Source organism: Taudactylus pleione, unplaced genomic scaffold, assembly GCF_031769625.1.
Source record: "Taudactylus pleione unplaced genomic scaffold, aTauple2 ptg000174l, whole genome shotgun sequence".
Lineage (NCBI taxonomy): Eukaryota > Metazoa > Chordata > Amphibia > Anura > Myobatrachidae > Taudactylus > Taudactylus pleione.
In genome coordinates, this window is record NW_028284576.1 from 5,719,911 (window position 1) to 5,746,215 (window position 26,305).

Consider the following 26,305-nt stretch of genomic DNA (forward strand, 5'->3'; position numbering starts at 1 on the left):
GCAATTTTCAAGATAACTATATGTAACTCAGCATTCCTCTGGGGCATCAGAAGAAAATAAAAACAGTGAAGAATTTTGGTCAGGAATGTTATTCTTCACTTGATATATTGCAGTAAATTTTAGTTCCAAAATCTTGTCTGGAGAATGCAGGCATCGATCCCGCTACCTCTCGCATGCTAAGCGAGCGCTCTACCATTTGAGCTAATTCCCCTTTGATGTTAAAGCCATTGACACCACTTACACCAGGAGGACTGGATTACATTTAGAGATAACATCTCAAAAACATCCATTAGCCTCAAGTTTAGTGAAATCCCATTATCGTTGGTATTTAGTACCTTAATGATTTCATAAAATGTTTCCTTCTTTATCACCATTGTGTTGGAGACTTTGTGGGGCTGAGGAAACTGTCCCACATCTGGTGGCACTGTCCCAACTTACTTCCAATGTGGACTGGCATACATTGTCTTGCTTTCCTTCTCATAGGAATTGTAATGCCCAACTCCCTGTCATATTCTCTTTTATCTCATTATATTTCTGATATTCCTAAGTATACCCACAAATTTATAACACATATTTTGAGTGCTACCAAATGCCATATAGCTTTATATTGAAAAAACTCAGTTCCACCATTCTCTATCTTTATTATAAATACAATTTGGCACATTTATAATTCTGAATACATCACCAGAATTTTTCATAACACTGCAAATAAGTTCTCATATACTTGGATCCTTGGACTAACTGAAATCCCCCTATTTCAACCCTTTTATAACTGGATTGATTCACCCCCATCATGACTAAGATATTTTCACACACTGACAAAATTCTCAATTCACAGGGTATAATCCTGTTATTTCTTACTTTGCACAAGTTCATATTATAGTGTCCATTTGTAAGAAATGATCCAAGTTAGAAACTTTTAAGCAGTTTAAGTTCAGTTCTGCTGGTTCATCTTCCCTTACTGATAATATCCATTAGAAAGCACTTTCATGTGTCTCTGTGGCGCAATTGGTTAGCGTGTTTTTTGGCTGTTTACTGAAAGGTTGGTGGTTCAAGCCCACCCAGGGAAGTTTTTGGTGTTTGTTATTCGGTGGGAGGAGGATTCTTTATTTGACAAAATTTACCAGGCATTTGTCTTCATTTTACCTCAATACACAAACTTACATGGAAATTAACAGCTATGACTTTACTAAATCTACATCCATGGCTTTCCAGCTAGTGTTAGATAATACTAGAAAGAACTTTACAAATTGAAAACAAGTGATCAGTCCTAAGAAGATATAGAGAATAAGCTAAAAATTCACAGTGACTTTTAGCCAGAAGAATAAGAAAAATTTATTAATATAAACCAGATACTGGGATCCACTGGGTTAATTCTGAGAAGTTGATTCAATTATTTACAAAGTGGGTAAGTTAACCTTGCAACAGTATAGTAACATCAGTTACAGCAGTTGAAATTGGACCCCTAGCAACCCGATATCACTTTTTTATGCAGCATTATGGGGCTACAACAAATTGCTGCAAGTTTGGAGCTACCATAAGTGTGGCTTATAGTCAGTTACTCACAGGAAATGTGGTGTATCAGCTCTTTGAATCAAACCCCAAATTGTTTGCATGCAATTTTCAAGATAACTATATGTAACTCAGCATTCCTCTGGGGCATCAGAAGAAAATAAAAACAGTGAAGAATTTTGGTCAGGAATGTTATTCCACACTTAATATATTGCAGTAAATTTTGGTTTCAAAATCTCATCTGGAGAATGCAGGCATCGTTCCCACTACCTCTCGCATGCTAAGCGAGCGCTCTACCATTTGAGCTAATTCCCCTTTGATGTTAAAGCCATGTACACCACTTACACCAGGAGGACTGGATTACATTTAGAGATAACATCTCAAAAACATCCATTAGCCTCAAGTTTAGTGAAATCCCATTATCGTTGGTATTTAGTACCTTAATGATTTCATAAAATGTTTCCTTCTTTATCACCATTGTGTTGGAGATTTTGTGGGGCTGAGGAAACTGTCCCACATCTGGTGGCACTGTCCCAACTTACTACCATTGTGGACAGGCATACATTGTCTTGCTTTCCTTCTCATAGGAATTGTAATGCCCAACTCCCTGTCATATTCCCTTTTATCTCATTATATTTCTGATATTCCTAAGTATACCAACAAATTTATAACACATATTTTGAGTGCTACCAAATGCCATATAGCTTTATATTGAAAAAACTCAGTTCCACCATTCTCTATCTTTATTATAAATACAATTTGGCACATTTATCATTATGAATACATCACCAGAATTTTTCATAAAATTGCAAATAAGTTCTCATATACTTGGATCCTTGGACTAACTGAAATCCCCCTATTTCAACTCTTTTATAACTGGATTGATTCGCCCCCGTCATGACTAAGATATTTTCACACACTGACAAAATTCTCAATTCACAGGGTATAATCCTGTTATTTCTTACTTTGCACAAGTTCATATTATAGTGTCCATTTGTAAGAAATGATCCAAGTTAGAAACTTTAAAGCAGTTTAAGTTCAGTTCTGCTGGTTCATCTTCCCTTACTGATAATATCCATTAGAAGCATTTTCATGTGTCTCTGTGGGGCAATTGGTTAGCGTGTTTTTGGCTGTTAATTGAAAGGTTGGGGGTTCAAGCCCACCCAGGGACGTTTTATGGTGTTTGTTATTCGGTGGGAGGAGGATTCTTTATTTGACAAAATTTACCAGGCATTTGTCTTCATTTTACCTCAATACACAAACTTACATGGAAATTAACAGCTATGACTTTACTAACTCTACATCCATGGCTTTCCAGCTAGTGTTAGATAATACTAGAAAGAACTTTACAAATTGAAAACAAGTGATCAGTCCTAAGAAGATATAGAGAATAAGCTAAAAATTCACAGTGACTTTTAGCCAGAAGAATAAGAAAAATTTATTAATATAAACCAGATACTGGGATCCACTGGATTAATTCTGAGAAGTTGATTCAATTATTTACAAAGGGGGTAAGTTAACCTTGCAACAGAATAGTAACACCAGTTACAGCAGTTGAAATTGGACCCCTAGCAACCCGATATCACATTTTTATGCAGCATTATGGGGCTACAACAAATTGCTGCAAGTTTGGAGCTACCATAAGTGTGGCTTATAGTCAGTTACTCACAGGAAATGTGGTGTATCAGCTCTTTGAATCAACCCCAAATTGTTTGCATGCAATTTTCAAGATAACTATATGTAACTCAGCATTCCTCTGGGGCATCAGAAGAAAATAAAAACAGTGAAGAATTTTGGTCAGGAATGTTATTCTTCACTTGATATATTGCAGTAAATTTTAGTTCCAAAATCTTGTCTGGAGAATGCAGGCATCGATCCCGCTACCTCTCGCATGCTAAGCGAGCGCTCTACCATTTGAGCTAATTCCCCTCTGATATTAAAGCCATTGACACCACTTACACCAGGAGGACTGGATTACATTTAGAGATAACATCTCAAAAACATCCATTAGCCTCAAGTTTAGTGAAATCCCATTATCGTTGGTATTTAGTACCTTAATGATTTCATAAAATGTTTCCTTCTTTATCACCATTGTGTTGGAGACTTTGTGGGGCTGAGGAAACTGTCCCACATCTGGTGGCACTGTCCCAACTTACTTCCAATGTGGACTGGCATACATTGTCTTGCTTTCCTTCTCATAGGAATTGTAATGCCCAACTCCCTGTCATATTCTCTTTTATCTCATTATATTTCTGATATTCCTAAGTATACCCACAAATTTATAACACATATTTTGAGTGCTACCAAATGCCATATAGCTTTATATTGAAAAAACTCAGTTACACCTTTCTCTATCTTTATTATAAATACAATTTGGCACATTTATAATTCTGAATACATCACCAGAATTTTTCATAACACTGCAAATAAGTTCTCATATACTTGGATCCTTGGACTAACTGAAATCCCCCTATTTCAACCCTTTTATAACTGGATTGATTCACCCCCATCATGACTAAGATATTTTCACACACTGACAAAATTCTCAATTCACAGGGTATAATCCTGTTATTTCTTACTTTGCACAAGTTCATATTATAGTGTCCATTTGTAAGAAATGATCCAAGTTAGAAACTTTTAAGCAGTTTAAGTTCAGTTCTGCTGGTTCATCTTCCCTTACTGATAATATCCATTAGAAAGCACTTTCATGTGTCTCTGTGGCGCAATTGGTTAGCGTGTTTTTTGGCTGTTTACTGAAAGGTTGGTGGTTCAAGCCCACCCAGGGAAGTTTTTGGTGTTTGTTATTCGGTGGGAGGAGGATTCTTTATTTGACAAAATTTACCAGGCATTTGTCTTCATTTTACCTCAATACACAAACTTACATGGAAATTGACAGCTATGACTTTACTAAATCTACATCCATGGCTTTCCAGCTAGTGTTAGATAATACTAGAAAGAACTTTACAAATTGAAAACAAGTGATCAGTCCTAAGAAGATATAGAGAATAAGCTAAAAATTCACAGTGACTTTTAGCCAGAAGAATAAGAAAAATTTATTAATATAAACCAGATACTGGGATCCACTGGGTTAATTCTGAGAAGTTGATTCAATTATTTACAAAGTGGGTAAGTTAACCTTGCAACAGTATAGTAACACCAGTTACAGCAGTTGAAATTGGACCCCTAGCAACCCGATATCACTTTTTTATGCAGCATTATGGGGCTACAACAAATTGCTGCAAGTTTGGAGCTACCATAAGTGTGGCTTATAGTCAGTTACTCACAGGAAATGTGGTGTATCAGCTCTTTGAATCAACCCCAAATTGTTTGCATGCAATTTTCAAGATAACTATATGTAACTCAGCATTCCTCTGGGGCATCAGAAGAAAATAAAAACAGTGAAGAATTTTGGTCAGGAATGTTATTCCACACTTAATATATTGCAGTAAATTTTGGTTTCAAAATCTCATCTGGAGAATGCGGGCATCGTTCCCGCTACCTCTCGCATGCTAAGCGAGCGCTCTACCATTTGAGCTAATTCCCCTTTGATGTTAAAGCCATGTACACCACTTACACCAGGAGGACTGGATTACATTTAGAGATAACATCTCAAAAACATCCATTAGCCTCAAGTTTAGTGAAATCCCATTATCGTTGGTATTTAGTACCTTAATGATTTCATAAAATGTTTCCTTCTTTATCACCATTGTGTTGGAGATTTTGTGGGGCTGAGGAAACTGTCCCACATCTGGTGGCACTGTCCCAACTTACTTCCATTGTGGACAGGCATACATTGTCTTGCTTTCCTTCTCATAGGAATTGTAATGCCCAACTCCCTGTCATATTCCCTTTTATCTCATTATATTTCTGATATTCCTAAGTATACCAACAAATTTATAACACATATTTTGAGTGCTACCAAATGCCATATAGCTTTATATTGAAAAAACTCAGTTCCACCATTCTCTATCTTTATTATAAATACAATTTGGCACATTTATCATTATGAATACATCACCAGAATTTTTCATAAAATTGCAAATAAGTTCTCATATACTTGGATCCTTGGACTAACTGAAATCCCCCTATTTCAACTCTTTTATAACTGGATTGATTCGCCCCCGTCATGACTAAGATATTTTCACACACTGACAAAATTCTCAATTCACAGGGTATAATCCTGTTATTTCTTACTTTGCACAAGTTCATATTATAGTGTCCATTTGTAAGAAATGATCCAAGTTAGAAACTTTAAAGCAGTTTAAGTTCAGTTCTGCTGGTTCATCTTCCCTTACTGATAATATCCATTAGAAGCATTTTCATGTGTCTCTGTGGGGCAATTGGTTAGCGTGTTTTCGGCTGTTAATTGAAAGGTTGGGGGTTCAAGCCCACCCAGGGACGTTTTATGGTGTTTGTTATTCGGTGGGAGGAGGATTCTTTATTTGACAAAATTTACCAGGCATTTGTCTTCATTTTACCTCAATACACAAACTTACATGGAAATTAACAGCTATGACTTTACTAACTCTACATCCATGGCTTTCCAGCTAGTGTTAGATAACACTAGAAAGAACTTTACAAATTGAAAACAAGTGATCAGTCCTAAGAAGATATAGAGAATAAGCTAAAAATTCACAGTGACTTTTAGCCAGAAGAATAAGAAAAATTTATTAATATAAACCAGATACTGGGATCCACTGGGTTAATTCTGAGAAGTTGATTCAATTATTTACAAAGGGGGTAAGTTAACCTTGCAACAGAATAGTAACACCAGTTACAGCAGTTGAAATTGGACCCCTAGCAACCCGATATCACTTTTTTATGCAGCATTATGGGGCTACAACAAATTGCTGCATGTTTGGAGCTACCATAAGTGGGCTTATAGTCAGTTACTCACAGGAAATGTGGTGTATCAGCTCTTTGAATCAACCCCAAATTGTTTGCCTGCAATTTTCAAGATAACTATATGTAACTCAGCATTCCTCTGGGGCATCAGAAGAAAATAAAAACAGTGAAGAATTTTGGTCAGGAATGTTATTCCACACTTGATATATTGCAGTAAATTTTAGATCCAAAATCTTGTCTGGAGAATGCGGGCATCGATCCCACTACCTCTCGCATGCTAAGCGAGCGCTCTACCATTTGAGCTAATTCCCCTTTGATGTTAAAGCCATGTACACCACTTACACCAGGAGGACTTGATTACATTTAGAGATAACATCTCAAAAACATCCATTAGCCTCAAGTTTAGTGAAATCCCATTATCGTTGGTATTTAGTACCTTAATGATTTCATAAAATGTTTCCTTCTTTATCACCATTGTGTTGGAGACTTTGTGGGGCTGAGTAAACTGTCCCACATCTGGTGGCACTGTCCCAACTTACTTCCAATGTGGACAGGCATACATTGTCTTGCTTTCCTTCTCATAGGAATTGTAATGCCCAACTCCCTGTCATATTCCCTTTTATCTCATTATATTTCTGATATTCCTAAGTATACCCACAAATTTATAACACATATTTTGAGTGCTACCAAATGCCATATAGCTTTATATTGAAAAAACTCAGTTCCACCATTCTCTATCTTTATTATAAATACAATTTGGCACATTTATAATTCTGAATACATCACCAGAATTTTTCATAACACTGCAAATAAGTTCTCATATACTTGGATCCTTGGAATAACTGAAATCCCCCTATTTCAACCCTTTTATAACTGGATTGATTCACCCCCATCATGACTAAGATATTTTCACACACTGACAAAATTCTCAATTCACAGGGTATAATCCTCTTATTTCTTACTTTGCACAAGTTCATATTATAGTGTCCATTTGTAAGAAATGATCCAAGTTAGAAACTTTTAAGCAGTTTAAGTTCAGTTCTGCTGGTTCATCTTCCCTTACTGATAATATCCATTAGAAAGCACTTTCATGTGTCTCTGTGGCGCAATTGGTTAGCGTGTTTTTGGCTGTTTACTGAAAGGTTGGTGGTTCAAGCCCACCCAGGGACGTTTTTGGTGTTTGTTATTCGGTGGGAGGAGGATTCTTTATTTGACAAAATTTACCAGGCATTTGTCTTCATTTTACCTCAATACACAAACTTACATGGAAATTAACAGCTATGACTTTACTAACTCTACATCCATGGCTTTCCAGCTAGTGTTAGATAATACTAGAAAGAACTTTACAAATTGAAAACAAGTGATCAGTCCTAAGAAGATATAGAGAATAAGCTAAAAATTCACAGTGACTTATAGCCAGAAGATTAAGAAAAATTTATTAATATAAACCAGATACTGGGATCCACTGGGTTAATTCTGAGAAGTTGATTCAATTATTTACAAAGTGGGTAAGTTAACCTTGCAACAGTATAGTAACACCAGTTACAGCAGTTGAAATTGGACCCCTAGCAACCCGATATCACTTTTTTATGCAGCATTATGGGGCTACAACAAAATGCTGCAAGTTTGGAGCTACCATAAGTGTGGCTTATAGACAGTTACTCACAGGAAATGTGGTGTATCAGCTCTTTGAATCAACCCCAAATTGTTTGCATGCAATTTTCAAGATAACTATATGTAACTCAGCATTCCTCTGGGGCATCAGAAGAAAATAAAAACAGTGAAGAATTTTGGTCAGGAATGTTATTCCACACTTAACATATTGCAGTAAATTTTGGTTTCAAAATCTTATCTGGAGAATGCGGGCATCGTTCCCACTACCTCTCGCATGCTAAGCGAGCGCTCTACCATTTGAGCTAATTCCCCTTTGATGTTAAAGCCATGTACACCACTTACACCAGGAGGACTGGATTACATTTAGAGATAACATGTCAAAAACATCCATTAGCCTCAAGTTTAGTGAAATCCCATTATCGTTGGTATTTAGTACCTTAATGATTTCATAAAATGTTTCCTTCTTTATCACCATTGTGTTGGAGACTTTGTGGGGCTGAGGAAACTGTCCCACATCTGGTGGCACTGTCCCAACTTACTTCCATTGTGGACAGGCATACATTGTCTTGCTTTCCTTCTCATAGGAATTGTAATGCCCAACTCCCTGTCATATTCCCTTTTATCTCATTATATTTCTGATATTCCTAAGTATACCAACAAATTTATAACACATATTTTGAGTGCTACCAAATGCCATATAGCTTTATATTGAAAAAACTCAGTTCCACCATTCTCTATCTTTATTATAAATACAATTTGGCACATTTATCATTATGAATACATCACCAGAATTTTTCATAAAATTGCAAATAAGTTCTCATATACTTGGATCCTTGGACTAACTGAAATCCCCCTATTTCAACTCTTTTATAACTGGATTGATTCGCCCCCGTCATGACTAAGATATTTTCACACACTGACAAAATTCTCAATTCACAGGGTATAATCCTGTTATTTCTTACTTTGCACAAGTTCATATTATAGTGTCCATTTGTAAGAAATGATCCAAGTTAGAAACTTTAAAGCAGTTTAAGTTCAGTTCTGCTGGTTCATCTTCCCTTACTGATAATATCCATTAGAAGCATTTTCATGTGTCTCTGTGGGGCAATTGGTTAGCGTGTTTTTTGGCTGTTTACTGAAAGGTTGGTGGTTCAAGCCCACCCAGGGAAGTTTTTGGTGTTTGTTATTCGGTGGGAGGAGGATTCTTTATTTGACAAAATTTACCAGGCATTTGTCTTCATTTTACCTCAATACACAAACTTACATGGAAATTAACAGCTATGACTTTACTAACTCTACATCCATGGCTTTCCAGCTAGTGTTAGATAATACTAGAAAGAACTTTACAAATTGAAAACAAGTGATCAGTCCTAAGAAGATATAGAGAATAAGCTAAAAATTCACAGTGACTTTTAGCCAGAAGAATAAGAAAAATTTATTAATATAAACCAGATACTGGGATCCACTGGGTTAATTCTGAGAAGTTGATTCAATTATTTACAAAGGGGGTAAGTTAACCTTGCAACAGAATAGTAACACCAGTTACAGCAGTTGAAATTGGACCCCTAGCAACCCGATATCACATTTTTATGCAGCATTATGGGGCTACAACAAATTGCTGCAAGTTTGGAGCTACCATAAGTGTGGCTTATAGTCAGTTACTCACAGGAAATGTGGTGTATCAGCTCTTTGAATCAACCCCAAATTGTTTGCATGCAATTTTCAAGATAACTATATGTAACTCAGCATTCCTCTGGGGCATCAGAAGAAAATAAAGACAGTGAAGAATTTTGGTCAGGAATGTTATTCTTCACTTGATATATTGCAGTAAATTTTAGTTCCAAAATCTTGTCTGGAGAATGCAGGCATCAATCCCGCTACCTCTCGCATGCTAAGCGAGCGCTCTACCATTTGAGCTAGTTCCCCTCTGATGTTAAAGCTATTTACACCACTTACACCAGGAGGACTGGATTACATTTAGAGATAACATCTCAAAAACATCCATTAGCCTCAAGTTTAGTGAAATCCCATTATCGTTGGTATTTAGTACCTTAATGATTTCATAAAATGTTTCCTTCTTTATCACCATTGTGTTGGAGACTTTGTGGGGCTGAGGAAACTGTCCCACATCTGGTGGCACTGTCCCAACTTACTTCCATTGAGGACAGAGATACATTGTCTTGCTTTCCTTCTCATAGGAATATTAATGCCAAGCTCCCTGTCATATTCCCTTTTATCTCATTATATTTCTGATATTCCTAAGTAGACCCACAAATTTATAACACATATTTTGAGTGCTACCAAATGCCATATAGCTTTATATTGAAAAAACTCAGTTCCACCATTCTCTATCTTTATTATAAATACAATTTGGCACATTTATAATTCTGAATACATCACCAGAATTTTTCATAACACTGCAAATAAGTTCTCATATATTTGGATCCTTGGACTAACTGAAATCCCCCTATTTCAACCCTTTTATAACTGGATTGATTCACCCCCATCATGACTAAGATATTTTCACACACTGACAAAATTCTCAATTCACAGGGTATAATCCTGTTATTTCTTACTTTGCACTAGTTCATATTATAGTGTCCATTTGTAAGAAATGATCCAAGTTAGAAACTTTTAAGCAGTTTAAGTTCAGTTCTGCTGGTTCATCTTCCCTTACTAATAATATCCATTAGACAGCACTTTCATGTGTCTCTGTGGCGCAATTGGTTAGCGTGTTTTTGGCTGTTTACTGAAAGGTTGGTGGTTCAAGCCCACCCAGGGATGTTTTTGGTGTTTGTTATTCGGTGGGAGGAGGATTCTTTATTTGACAAAATTTACCAGGCATTTGTCTTCATTTTACCTCAATACACAAACTTACATGGAAATTAACAGCTATGACTTTACTAACTCTACATCCATGGCTTTCCAGCTAGTGTTAGATAATACTAGAAAGAACTTTACAAATTGAAAACAAGTGATCAGTCCTAAGAAGATATAGAGAATAAGCTAAAAATTCACAGTGACTTTTAGCCAGAAGAATAAGAAAAATTTATTAATATAAACCAGATACTGGGATCCACTGGGTTAATTCTGAGAAGTTGATTCAATTATTTACAAAGGGGGTAAGTTAACCTTGCAACAGAATAGTAACACCAGTTACAGCAGTTGAAATTGGACCCCTAGCAACCCGATATCACTTTTTTATGCAGCATTATGGGGCTACAACAAATTGCTGCAAGTTTGGAGCTACCATAAGTGTGGCTTATAGTCAGTTACTCACAGGAAATGTGGTGTATCAGCTCTTTGAATCAACCCCAAATTGTTTGCATGCAATTTTCAAGGAAACTATATGTAACTCAGCATTCCTCTGGGGCATCAGAAGAAAATAAAAACAGTGAAGAATTTTGGTCAGGAATGTTATTCCACACTTAATATATTGCAGTAAATTTTGGTTTCAAAATCTTATCTGGAGAATGCGGGCATCGTTCCCGCTACCTCTCGCATGCTAAGCGAGCGCTCTACCATTTAAGCTAATTCCCCTTTGATGTTAAAGCCATGTACACCACTTACACCAGGAGGACTGGATTACATTTAGAGATAACATCTCAAAAACATCCATTAGCCTCAAGTTTAGTGAAATCCCATTATCGTTGGTATTTAGTACCTTAATGATTTCATAAAATGTTTCCTTCTTTATCACCATTGTGTTGGAGACTTTGTGGGGCTGAGGAAACTGTCCCACATCTGGTGGCACTGTCCCAACTTACTTCCATTGTGGACAGGCATACATTGTCTTGCTTTCCTTCTCATAGGAATTGTAATGCCCAACTCCCTGTCATATTCCCTTTTATCTCATTATATTTCTGATATTCCTAAGTATACCAACAAATTTATAACACATATTTTGAGTGCTACCAAATGCCATATAGCTTTATATTGAAAAAACTCAGTTCCACCATTCTCTATCTTTATTATAAATACAATTTGGCACATTTATCATTATGAATACATCACCAGAATTTTTCATAAAATTGCAAATAAGTTCTCATATACTTGGATCCTTGGACTAACTGAAATCCCCCTATTTCAACTCTTTTATAACTGGATTGATTCGCCCCCGTCATGACTAAGATATTTTCACACACTGACAAAATTCTCAATTCACAGGGTATAATCCTGTTATTTCTTACTTTGCACAAGTTCATATTATAGTGTCCATTTGTAAGAAATGATCCAAGTTAGAAACTTTAAAGCAGTTTAAGTTCAGTTCTGCTGGTTCATCTTCCCTTACTGATAATATCCATTAGAAGCATTTTCATGTGTCTCTGTGGGGCAATTGGTTAGCGTGTTTTCGGCTGTTAATTGAAAGGTTGGGGGTTCAAGCCCACCCAGGGACGTTTTATGGTGTTTGTTATTCGGTGGGCGGAGGATTCTTTATTTGACAAAATTTACCAGGCATTTGTCTTCATTTTACCTCAATACACAAACTTACATGGAAATTAACAGCTATGACTTTACTAACTCTACATCCATGGCTTTCCAGCTAGTGTTAGATAATACTAGAAAGAACTTTACAAATTGAAAACAAGTGATCAGTCCTAAGAAGATATAGAGAATAAGCTAAAAATTCACAGTGACTTTTAGCCAGAAGAATAAGAAAAATTTACTAATATAAACCAGATACTGGGATCCACTGGGTTAATTCTGAGAAGTTGATTCAATTATTTACAAAGGGGGTAAGTTAACCTTGCAACAGAATAGTAACACCAGTTACAGCAGTTGAAATTGGACCCCTAGCAACACGATATCACATTTTTATGCAGCATTATGGGGCTACAACAAATTGCTGCAAGTTTGGAGCTACCATAAGTGTGGCTTATAGTCAGTTACTCACAGGAAATGTGGTGTATCAGCTCTTTGAATCAACCCCAAATTGTTTGCATGCAATTTTCAAGATAACTATATGTAACTCAGCATTCCTCTGGGGCATCAGAAGAAAATAAAAACAGTGAAGAATTTTGGTCAGGAATGTTATTCTTCACTTGATATATTGCAGTAAATTTTAGTTCCAAAATCTTGTCTGGAGAATGCAGGCATCAATCCCGCTACCTCTCGCATGCTAAGCGAGCGCTCTACCATTTGAGCTAATTCCCCTCTGATGTTAAAGCCATTTACACCACTTACACCAGGAGGACTGGATTACATTTAGAGATAACATCTCAAAAACATCCATTAGCCTCAAGTTTAGTGAAATCCCATTATCGTTGGTATTTAGTACCTTAATGATTTCATAAAATGTTTCCTTCTTTATCACCATTGTGTTGGAGACTTTGTGGGGCTGAGGAAACTGTCCCACATCTGGTGGCACTGTCCCAACTTACTTCCAATGTGGACAGGCATACATTGTCTTGCTTTCCTTCTCATAGGAATTGTAATGCCCAACTCCCTGTCATATTCTCTTTTATCTCATTATTTTTCTGATATTCCTAAGTATACCCACAAATTTATAACACATATTTTGAGTGCTACCAAATGCCATATAGCTTTATATTGAAAAAACTCAGTTCCACCATTCTCTATCTTTATTATAAATACAATTTGGCACATTTATAATTCTGAATACATCACCAGAATTTTTCATAACACTGCAAATAAGTTCTCATATACTTGGATCCTTGGACTAACTGAAATCCCCCTATTTCAACCCTTTTATAACTGGATTGATTCACCCCCATCATGACTAAGATATTTTCACACACTGACAAAATTCTCAATTCACAGGGTATAATCCTGTTATTTCTTACTTTGCACAAGTTCATATTATAGTGTCCATTTGTAAGAAATGATCCAAGTTAGAAACTTTTAAGCAGTTTAAGTTCAGTTCTGCTGGTTCATCTTCCCATACTGATAATATCCATTAGAAAGCACTTTCATGTGTCTCTGTGGCGCAATTGGTTAGCGTGTTTTTGGCTGTTTACTGAAAGGTTGGTGGTTCAAGCCCACCCAGGGACGTTTTTGGTGTTTGTTATTCGGTGGGAGGAGGATTCTTTATTTGACAAAATTTACCAGGCATTTGTCTTCATTTTACCTCAATACACAAACTTACATGGAAATTAACAGCTATGACTTTACTAAATCTACATCCATGGCTTTCCAGCTAGTGTTAGATAATACTAGAAAGAACTTTACAAATTGAAAACAAGTGATCAGTCCTAAGAAGATATAGAGAATAAGCTAAAAATTCACAGTGACTTTTAGCCAGAAGATTAAGAAAAATTTATTAATATAAACCAGATACTGGGATCCACTGGGTTAATTCTGAGAAGTTGATTCAATTATTTACAAAGTGGGTAAGTTAACCTTGCAACAGTATAGTAACACCAGTTACAGCAGTTGAAATTGGACCCCTAGCAACCCGATATCACTTTTTTATGCAGCATTATGGGGCTACAACAAATTGCTGCAAGTTTGGAGCTACCATAAGTGTGGCTTATAGTCAGTTACTCACAGGAAATGTGGTGTATCAGCTCTTTGAATCAACCCCAAATTGTTTGCATGCAATTTTCAAGGAAACTATATGTAACTCAGCATTCCTCTGGGGCATCAGAAGAAAATAAAAACAGTGAAAAATTTTGGTCAGGAATGTTATTCCACACTTAATATATTGCAGTAAATTTTGGTTTCAGAATCTTATCTGGAGAATGCGGGCATCGTTCCCGCTACCTCTCGCATGCTAAGCGAGCGCTCTACCATTTAAGCTAATTCCCCTTTGATGTTAAAGCCATGTACACCACTTACACCAGGAGGACTGGATTACATTTAGAGATAACATCTCAAAAACATCCATTAGCCTCAAGTTTAGTGAAATCCCATTATCGTTGGTATTTAGTACCTTAATGATTTCATAAAATGTTTCCTTCTTTATCACCATTGTGTTGGAGACTTTGTGGGGCTGAGGAAACTGTCCCACATCTGGTGGCACTGTCCCAACTTACTTCCATTGTGGACAGGCATACATTGTCTTGCTTTCCTTCTCATAGGAATTGTAATGCCCAACTCCCTGTCATATTCCCTTTTATCTCATTATATTTCTGATATTCCTAAGTATACCAACAAATTTATAACACATATTTTGAGTGCTACCAAATGCCATATAGCTTTATATTGAAAAAACTCAGTTCCACCATTCTCTATCTTTATTATAAATACAATTTGGCACATTTATCATTATGAATACATCACCAGAATTTTTCATAAAATTGCAAATAAGTTCTCATATACTTGGATCCTTGGACTAACTGAAATCCCCCTATTTCAACTCTTTTATAACTGGATTGATTCGCCCCCGTCATGACTAAGATATTTTCACACACTGACAAAATTCTCAATTCACAGGGTATAATCCTGTTATTTCTTACTTTGCACAAGTTCATATTATAGTGTCCATTTGTAAGAAATGATCCAAGTTAGAAACTTTAAAGCAGTTTAAGTTCAGTTCTGCTGGTTCATCTTCCCTTACTGATAATATCCATTAGAAGCATTTTCATGTGTCTCTGTGGGGCAATTGGTTAGCGTGTTTTCGGCTGTTAATTGAAAGGTTGGGGGTTCAAGCCCACCCAGGGACGTTTTATGGTGTTTGTTATTCGGTGGGCGGAGGATTCTTTATTTGACAAAATTTACCAGGCATTTGTCTTCATTTTACCTCAATACACAAACTTACATGGAAATTAACAGCTATGACTTTACTAACTCTACATCCATGGCTTTCCAGCTAGTGTTAGATAATACTAGAAAGAACTTTACAAATTGAAAACAAGTGATCAGTCCTAAGAAGATATAGAGAATAAGCTAAAAATTCACAGTGACTTTTAGCCAGAAGAATAAGAAAAATTTACTAATATAAACCAGATACTGGGATCCACTGGGTTAATTCTGAGAAGTTGATTCAATTATTTACAAAGGGGGTAAGTTAACCTTGCAACAGAATAGTAACACCAGTTACAGCAGTTGAAATTGGACCCCTAGCAACACGATATCACATTTTTATGCAGCATTATGGGGCTACAACAAATTGCTGCAAGATTGGAGCTACCATAAGTGTGGCCTATAGTCAGTTACTCACAGGAAATGTGGTGTATCAGCTCTTTGAATCAACCCCAAATTGTTTGCATGCAATTTTCAAGATAACTATATGTAACTCAGCATTCCTCTGGGGCATCAGAAGAAAATAAAAACAGTGAAGAATTTTGGTCAGGAATGTTATTCTTCACTTGATATATTGCAGTAAATTTTAGTTCCAAAATCTTGTCTGGAGAATGCAGGCATCAATCCCGCTACCTCTCGCATGCTAAGCGAGCGCTCTACCATTTGAGCTAATTCCCCTCTGATGTTAAAGCCATTTACACCACTTACACCAGGAGGACTGGATTACATTTAGAGATAACATCTCAAAAACATCCATTAGCCTCAAGTTTAGTGAAATCCCATTATCGTTGGTATTTAGTACCTTAATGATTTCATAAAATGTTTCCTTCTTTATCACCATTGTGTTGGAGACTTTGTGGGGCTGAGGAAACTGTCCCACATCTGGTGGCACTGTCCCAACTTACTTCCAATGTGGACAGGCATACATTGTCTTGCTTTCCTTCTCATATGAATTGTAATGCCCAACTCCCTGTCATATTCTCTTTTATCTCATTATTTTTCTGATATTCCTAAGTATACCCACAAATTTATAACACATATTTTGAGTGCTACCAAATGCCATATAGCTTTATATTGAAAAAACTCAGTTCCACCATTCTCTATCTTTATTATAAATACAATTTGGCACATTTATAATTCTGAATACATCACCAGAATTTTTCATAACACTGCAAATAAGTTCTCATATACTTGGATCCTTGGAATAACTGAAATCCCCCTATTTCAACCCTTTTATAACTGGATTGATTCACCCCCATCATGACTAAGATATTTTCACACACTGACAAAATTCTCAATTCACAGGGTATAATCCTGTTATTTCTTACTTTGCACAAGTTCATATTATAGTGTCCATTTGTAAGAAATGATCCAAGTTAGAAACTTTTAAGCAGTTTAAGTTCAGTTCTGCTGGTTCATCTTCCCTTACTGATAATATCCATTAGAAAGCACTTTCATGTGTCTCTGTGGCGCAATTGGTTAGCGTGTTTTTGGCTGTTTACTGAAAGGTTGGTGGTTCAAGCCCACCCAGGGACGTTTTTGGTGTTAGTTATTCGGTGGGAGGAGGATTCTTTATTTGACAAAATTTACCAGGCATTTGTCTACATTTTACCTCAATACACAAACTTACATGGAAATTAACAGCTATGACTTTACTAAATCTACATCCATGGCTTTCCAGCTAGTGTTAGATAATACTAGAAAGAACTTTACAAATTGAAAACAAGTGATCAGTCCTAAGAAGATATAGAGAATAAGCTAAAAATTCACAGTGACTTTTAGCCAGAAGATTAAGAAAAATTTATTAATATAAACCAGATACTGGGATCCACTGGGTTAATTCTGAGAAGTTGATTCAATTATTTACAAAGTGGGTAAGTTAACCTTGCAACAGTATAGTAACACCAGTTACAGCAGTTGAAATTGGACCCCTAGCAACCCGATATCACTTTTTTATGCAGCATTATGGGGCTACAACAAATTGCTGCAAGTTTGGAGCTACCATAAGTGTGGCTTATAGTCAGTTACTCACAGGAAATGTGGTGTATCAGCTCTTTGAATCAACCCCAAATTGTTTGCATGCAATTTTCAAGGAAACTATATGTAACTCAGCATTCCTCTGGGGCATCAGAAGAAAATAAAAACAGTGAAGAATTTTGGTCAGGAATGTTATTCCACACTTAATATATTGCAGTAAATTTTGGTTTCAAAATCTTATCTGGAGAATGCAGGCATCGTTCCCGCTACCTCTCGCATGCTAAGCGAGCGCTCTACCATTTAAGCTAATTCCCCTTTGATGATAAAGCCATGTACACCACTTATACCAGGAGGACTGGATTACATTTAGAGATAACATCTCAAAAACAACCATTAGCCTCAAGTTTAGTGAAATCCCATTATCGTTGGTATTTAGTACCTTAATGATTTCATAAAATGTTTCCTTCTTTATCACCATTGTGTTGGAGACTTTGTGGGGCTGAGGAAACTGTCCCACATCTGGTGGCACTGTCCCAACTTACTTCCATTGTGGACAGGCATACATTGTCTTGCTTTCCTTCTCTTAGGAATTGTAATGCCCAACTCCCTGTCATATTCCCTTTTATCTCATTATATTTCTAATATTCCTAAGTATACCAACAAATTTATAACACATATTTTGAGTGCTACCAAATGCCATATAGCTTTATATTGAAAAAACTCAGTTCCACCATTCTCTATCTTTATTATAAATACAATTTGGCACATTTATCATTATGAATACATCACCAGAATTTTTCATAAAATTGCAAATAAGTTCTCATATACATGGATCCTTGGACTAACTGAAATCCCCCTATTTCAACCCTTTTATAACTGGATTGATTCGCCCCCGTCATGACTAAGATATTTTCACACACTGACAAAATTCTCAATTCACAGGGTATAATCCTGTTATTTCTTACTTTGCACAAGTTCATATTATAGTGTCCATTTGTAAGAAATGATCCAAGTTAGAAACTTTTAAGCAGTTTAAGTTCAGTTCTGCTGGTTCATTTTCCCTTACTGATAATGGGCCTGATTCAGACCCACTCGCGAGCGGCTGTACGCTCGCAAGTGGGTCGATGGTCTGCACTGAGCATGCGCACGACAGAGGGAGCTCCGTCGTGCGCATGCGCCAGACACGACGAGCGAAGGACTTTCCTTCGCTCGTTGTGTCCGAACAAAGGGGGCGTGCTGTCAATGTTGATTGACAGCACGCCCCCTTTGGTGGGCGTGCTGGGGGCGTGCCTCCCTGACGGGGGCGTTCCCACGGGAACGCCTCCCGTCAGAAGCCGGCCCACTGACATCACTAGTGATGTCAGTGGGAGTGATTTTGGCTCTGATAGAGCCAAAATCACTCCGGAGCTTGCGGTTGAAAACCTCAACCGCAGGCTCTGGCTCGCAATTTCGATGTTCGCGATGGTCACGACCATCGCGGCCATCAAAATGCACGCTCGTATAGCCTGTGGGTGGTGACCCACAGCTATACGAGCGTCCAGGAGGACGCTCCATGAAAAAGGAGCCCAGCCCTCATGCAGAGCGTGCGCTCTGCTCAGAGCGTACGGCTCTGAATGAGGGCCAATATCCATTAGAAAGCGCTTTCATGTGTCTCTGTGGTGCAATTGGTTAGCGTGTTTTTGGCTGTTTACTGAAAGGTTGGTGGTTCAAGCCCACCCAGGGACGTTTTTGGTGTTTGTTATTCGGTGGGAGGAGGATTCTTTATTTGACAAAATTTACCAGGCATTTGTCTTCATTTTACCTCAATACACAAACTTACATGGAAATTAACAGCTATGACTTTACTAACTCTACATCCATGGCTTTCCAGCTAGTGTTAGATAATACTAGAAAGAACTTTACAAATTGAAAACAAGTGATCAGTCCTAAGAAGATATAGAGAATAAGCTAAAAATTCACAGTGACTTTTAGCCAGAAGAATAAGAAAAATGTATTAATATAAACCAGATACTGGGATCCATTGGGTTAATTCTGAGAAGTTGATTCTATTATTTGCAAAGGGGGTAAGTTAACCTTGCAACAGTATAGTAACACCAGTTACAGCAGTTGAAATTGGACCACTAGCAACCCGATATCACTTTTTTATGCAGCGTTATGGGGCTACAACAAATTGCTGCAAGTTTGGATCTACCATAAGTGTGGCTTATAGTCAGTTACTCACAGGAAATGTGGTGTATCAGCTCTTTGAATCAACCCCAAATTGTTTGCATGCAATTTTCAAGATAACTATATGTAACTCAGCATTCCTCTGGGGCATCAGAAGAAAATAAAAACAGTGAAGAATTTTGGTCAGGAATGTTATTCTTCACTTGATATATTGCAGTAAATTTTAGATCCAAAATCTTGTCTGGAGAATGCGGGCATCGATCCCACTACCTCCGCATGCTAAGCAAGCGCTCTACCATTTGAGCTAATTCCCCTTTGATGTTAAAACCATTTACACCACTTACACCAGGAGGACTGGATTACATTTAGAGTTAACATCTCAAAAACATCCATTAGCCTCAAGTTTAGTGAAATCCCATTATCGTTGGTATTTAGTACCTTAATGATTTCATAAAATGTTTCCTTCTTTATTACCATTGTGTTGGAGACTTTGTGGGGCTGAGGAAACTGTCCCACATCTGGTGGCACTGTCCCAACTTACTTCCAATGTGGACAGGCATGCATTGTCTTGCTTTCCTTCTCATAGGAATTGTAATGCCCAACTCCCTGTCATATTCCCTTTTATCTCATTATATTTCTGATATTCCTAAGTATACCCACAAATTTATAACACATATTTTGAGTGCTACCAAATGCCATATAGCTTTATATTGAAAAAACTCAGTTCCACCATTCTCTATCTTTATTATAAATGCAATTTGGCACATTTATCATTGTGAATACATCACCAGAATTTTTCATAACACTGCAAATAAGTTCTCATATAATTGGATCCTTGAACTAACTGAAATCACCCTATTTCAACCCTTTTATAACTGGATTGATTCGCCCCCATCATGACTAAGATATTTTCACACCCTGACAAAATTCTCAATTCACAGGGTATAATCCTGTTATTTCTTACTTTGCACAAGTTCATATTATAGTGTCCATTTGTAAGAAATGATCCAAGTTAGAAACTTTTAAGCTGTTTAAGTTCAGTTCTGCTGGTTCATCTTCCCTTACTGATAATATCCATTAGAAAGCACTTTCATGTGTCTCTGTGGGGCAATTGGTTAGCGTGTTTTCGGCTGTTAATTGAAAGGTTGGTGGTTCAAGCCCACCCAGGGACATTTTATGGTGTTTGTTATTCGGTGGGAGGAGGATTCTTTATTTGACAAAATTTACCAGGCATTTGTCTTCATTTTACCTCAATACACAAACTTACATGGAAATTAACAGCTATGACTTTACTAACTCTACATCCATGGCTTTCCAGCTAGTGTTAGATAATTATCTAAAGAACTTTACAAATTGAAAACAAGTGATCAGTTCTAAGAAGATATAGAGAATAAGCTAAAAATTCACAGTGACTTTTAGCCAGAAGAATAAGAAAAATGTATTAATATATGCCAGATACTGGGATCCACTGGGTTAATTCTGAGAAGTTGATTCAATTATTTACAAAGGGGGTAAGTTAACGCTGCAACAGTATAGTAACACCAGTTACAGCTTTGAAATTGAACCCCTAGCAACCCAATATCACTTTTTTATGCAGCATTATGGGGCTACAACAAATTGCTGCAAGTTTGGAGCTACCATAAGTGTGGCTTATAGTCAGTTACTCACAGGAAATGTGGTGTATCAGCTCTGTGAATCAAACCCAAATTGTTTGCATGCAATTTTCAAGATAACTATATGTAACTCAGCATTCCTCTGGGGCATCAGAAGAAAATAAAAACAGTGAAGAATTTTGGTCAGGAATGTTATTCTTCACTTGATATATTGCAGTAAATTTTAGATCCAAAATCTTGTCTGGAGAATGCGGGCATCGATCCCACTACCTCCGCATGCTAAGCAAGCGCTCTACCATTTGAGCTAATTCCCCTTTGATGTTAAAACCATTTACACCACTTACACCAGGAGGACTGGATTACATTTAGAGATAACATCTCAAAAACATCCATTAGCCTCAAGTTTAGTGAAATCCCATTATCGTTGGTATTTAGTACCTTAATGATTTCATAAAATGTTTCCTTCTTTATTACCATTGTGTTGGAGACTTTGTGGGGCTGAGGAAACTGTCCCACATCTGGTGGCACTGTCCCAACTTACATCCAATGTGGACAGGCATGCATTGTCTTGCTTTCCTTCTCATAGGAATTGTAATGCCCAACTCCCTGTCATATTCCCTTTTATCTCATTATATTTCTGATATTCCTAAGTATACCCACAAATTTATAACACATATTTTGAGTGCTACCAAATGCCATATAGCTTTATATTGAAAAAACTCAGTTCCACCATTCTCTATCTTTATTATAAATGCAATTTGGCACATTTATCATTGTGAATACATCACCAGAATTTTTCATAACACTGCAAATAAGTTCTCATATACTTGGATCCTTGAACTAACTGAAATCCCCCTATTTCAACCCTTTTATAACTGGATTGATTCGCCCCCATCATGACTAAGATATTTTCACACACTGACAAAATTCTCAATTCACAGGGTATAATCCTGTTATTTCTTACTTTGCACAAGTTCATATTATAGTGTCCATTTGTAAGAAATGATCCAAGTTAGAAACTTTTAAGCAGTTTAAGTTTAGTTCTGCTGGTTCATCTTCCCTTACTGATAATATCCATTAGAAAGCACTTTCATGTGTCACTGTGGCGCAATTGGTTAGCGTGTTTTCAGCTGTTTACTGAAAGGTTAGTGGTTCAAGCCCACCCAGGGATCTTTTTGGTGTTTGTTATTCGGTGGGAGGAGGATGCTTTATTTGACAAAATTTACCAGGCATTTGTCTTCATTTTACCTCAATACACAAACTTACATGGAAATTAACAGCTATGACTTTACTAACTCTACATCCATGGCTTTCCAGCTAGTGTTAGATAATACTAGAAAGAACTTTACAAATTGAAAACAATTGATCAGTCCTAAGAAGATATAGAGAATAAGCTAAAAATTCACAGTGACTTTTAGCCAGAAGATTAAGAAAAATTTATTAATATAAACCAGATACAGGGATCCACTGGGTTAATTCTGAGAAGTTGATTCAATTATTTACAAAGGGGGTAAGTTAACCTTGCAACAGTATAGTAACACCAGTTACAGCAGTTGAAATTGGACCCCTAGCAACCCGATATCACTTTTTTATGCAGCATTATGGGGCTACAACAAATTGCTGCAAGTTTGGAGCTACCATAAGTGTGGCTTATAGTCAGTTACTCACAGGAAATGTGGTGTATCAGCTCTTTGAATCAACCCCAAATTGTTTGCATGTAATTTTCAAGATAACTATATGTAACTCAGCATTCCTCTGGGGCATCAGAAGAAAATAAAAACAGTGAAGAATTTTGGTCAGGAATGTTATTCCACACTTGATATATTGCAGTAAATTTTGGTTCCAAAATCTTATCTCGAGAATGCTGGCATCGATCCCACTGCCTCTCACATGCTAAGCGAGCGCTCTACCATTTGAGCTAATTCCCCTTTGATGTTAAAGCCATTTACACCACTTTCACCAGGAGGACTGGATTACATTTAGAGATAACATCTCAAAAAAATCCATTAGCCTCAAGTTTAGTGAAATCCCATTATCGTTGGTATTTAGTACCTTAATGATTTCATAAAATGTTTCCTTCTTTATCACCATTGTGTTGGAGACTTTGTGGGGCTGAGGAAACTGTCCCACATCTGGTGGCACTCTCCCAACTTACTTCCATTGTGGACAGGCATACATTGTCTTGCTTTCCTTCTCATAGGAATTGTAATGCCCAACTCCCTGTCATATTCCCTTTTATCTCATTATATTTCTGATATTCCTAAGTATACCCACAAATTTATAACACATATTTTGAGTGCTACCAAATGCCATATAGCTTTATATTGAAAAAACTCAGTTCCACCATTCTCTATCTTTATTATAAATGCAATTTGGCACATTTATCATTCTGAATACATCACCAGAATTTTTCATAACACTGCAAGTAAGTTCTCATATACTTGGATCCTTGGACTAACTGAAATCCCCCTATTTCAACCCTTTTATAACTGGATTGATTTGCCCCCATCATGACTAAGATATTTTCACACACTGACAAAATTCTCAATTCACAGGGTATAATCCTGTTATTTCTTACTTTGCACAAGTTCATATTATAGTGTCCATTTGTAAGAAATGATCCAAGTTAGAAACTTTTAAGCAGTTTAAGTTCAGTTCTGCTGGTTCATCTTCCCTTACTGATAATATCCATTAGAAGCATTTTCATGTGTCTCTGTGGGGCAATTGGTTAGCGTGTTTTTTGGCTGTTAATTGAAAGGTTGGTGGTTCAAGCCCACCCAGGGACGTTTTATGGTGCTTTTTATTCGGTGGGAGGAGGATTCTTTATTTGACAAAATTTACCAGGCATTTGTCTACATTTTACCTCAGTACACAAACTTACATGGAAATTAACAGCTATGACTTTACTAACTCCACATCCATGGCTTTCCAGCTAGTGTTAGATAATACTAGAAAGAACTTTACAAATTGAAAACAAGTGATCAGTCCTAAGAAGATATAGAGAATAAGCTAAAAATTCACAGTGACTTTTAGCCAGAAGAATAAAAAAATGTATTAATATAAACCAGATACTGGGATCCACTCGGTTAATTCTGAGAAGTTGATTCCATTATTTACAAAGGGGGTAAGTTAACGCTGCAACAGTATAGTAACACCAGTTACAGCTTTGAAATTGAACCCCTAGCAACCCGATATCACTTTTTTATGCAGCATTATGGGGCTACAACAAATTGCTGCAAGTTTGGAGCTACCATAAGTGTGGCTTATAGTCAGTTACTCACAGGAAATGTCGTGTATCAGCTCTGTGAATCAAACCCAAATTGTTTTCATGCAATTTTCAAGATAACTATATGTAACTCAGCATTCCTCTGGGGCATCAGAAGAAAATAAAAACAGTGAAGAATTTTGGTCAGGAATGTTATTCTTCACTTGATATATTGCAGTAAATTTTGGTTCCAAAATCTTATTTGGAGAATGCGGGCATCGATCCCACTACCTCTTGCATGTTAAGCGAGCGCTCTACCATTCGAGCTAATTCCCCTTTGATGCTAAAACCATTTACACCACTCACACCAAGAGGACTGGATTACATTTAGAGATAACATCTCAAAAACATCCATTAGCCTCAAGTTTAGTGAAATCCCATTATCGTTGGTATTTAGTACCTTAATGATTTCATAAAATGTTTCCTTCTTTATCACCATTGTGTTGGAGACTTTGTGGGGCTGAGGAAACTGTCCCACATCTGGTGGCACTGTCCCAACTTACTTCCTTTGTGAACAGACATACATTGTCTTGCTTTCCTTCTCATAGGAATTTTAATGCCCAACTCCCTGTCATATTCCCTTTTATCTCATTATATTTCTGATATTCCTAAGTATACCCACAAATTTATAACACATATTTTGAGTGCTACCAAATGCCATATAGCTTTATATTGAAAAAACTCAGTTCCACCATTCTCTATCTTTATTATAAATACAATTTGGCACATTTATCATTGTGAATACATCACCAGAATTTTTCATAACACTGCAAATAAGTTCTCATATACTTGGATCCTTGGACTAACTGAAATCACCCTATTTCAACCCTTTTATAACTGGATTGATTCGCCCCCATCATGACTAAGATATTTTCACACCCTGACAAAATTCTCAATTCACAGGGTATAATCCTGTTATTTCTTACTTTGCACAAGTTCATATTATAGTGTCCATTTGTAAGAAATGATCCAAGTTAGAAACTTTTAAGCAGTTTAAGTTCAGTTCTGATGGTTCATCTTCCCTTACTGATAATATCCATTAGAAATCACTTTCATGTGTCTCTGTGGGGCAATTGGTTAGCGTGTTTTCGGCTGTTAATTGAAAGGTTGGTGGTTCAAGCCCACCCAGGGATGTTTTTGGTGTTTGTTATTTGGTGGAAGGAGGATTCTTTATTTGACAAAATTTACCAGGCATTTGTCTTCATTTTACCTCAATACACAAACTTACATGGAAATTAACAGCTATGACTTTATTAACTCTACATCCATGGCTTTCCAGCTAGTGTTAGATAATACTAGAAAGAACTTTACAAATTGAAAACAAGTGATCAGTCCTTAGAAGATATAGAGAATAAGCTAAAAATTCACAGTGACTTTTAGCCAGAAGAATAAGAAAAATGTATTAATATAAACCAGATACTGGGATCCACTGGGTTAATTCTGAGAAGTTGATTCAATTATTTACAAAGGGGGTAAGTTAACCTTGCAACAGTATAGTAACACCAGTTACAGCAGTTGAAATTGGACCCCTAGCAACCCGATATCACTTTTTTATGCAGCATTATGGGGCTACAACAAATTGCTGCAAGTTTGGAGCTACCATAAGTGT

The 26,305-nt window shown here is 36.8% G+C and overlaps 1 non-coding gene across 1 annotated transcript; it reads right to left on the minus strand.

The window, feature by feature from the left end:
• Positions 1–6,596: 6,596 nt before the first annotated feature.
• TRNAA-AGC (transfer RNA alanine (anticodon AGC)) lies at positions 6,597–6,669 on the minus strand. The gene has a single exon. It is a non-coding gene; the product is annotated as a tRNA-Ala (tRNA).
• Between the last annotated feature and the right edge of the window lie 19,636 nt (positions 6,670–26,305).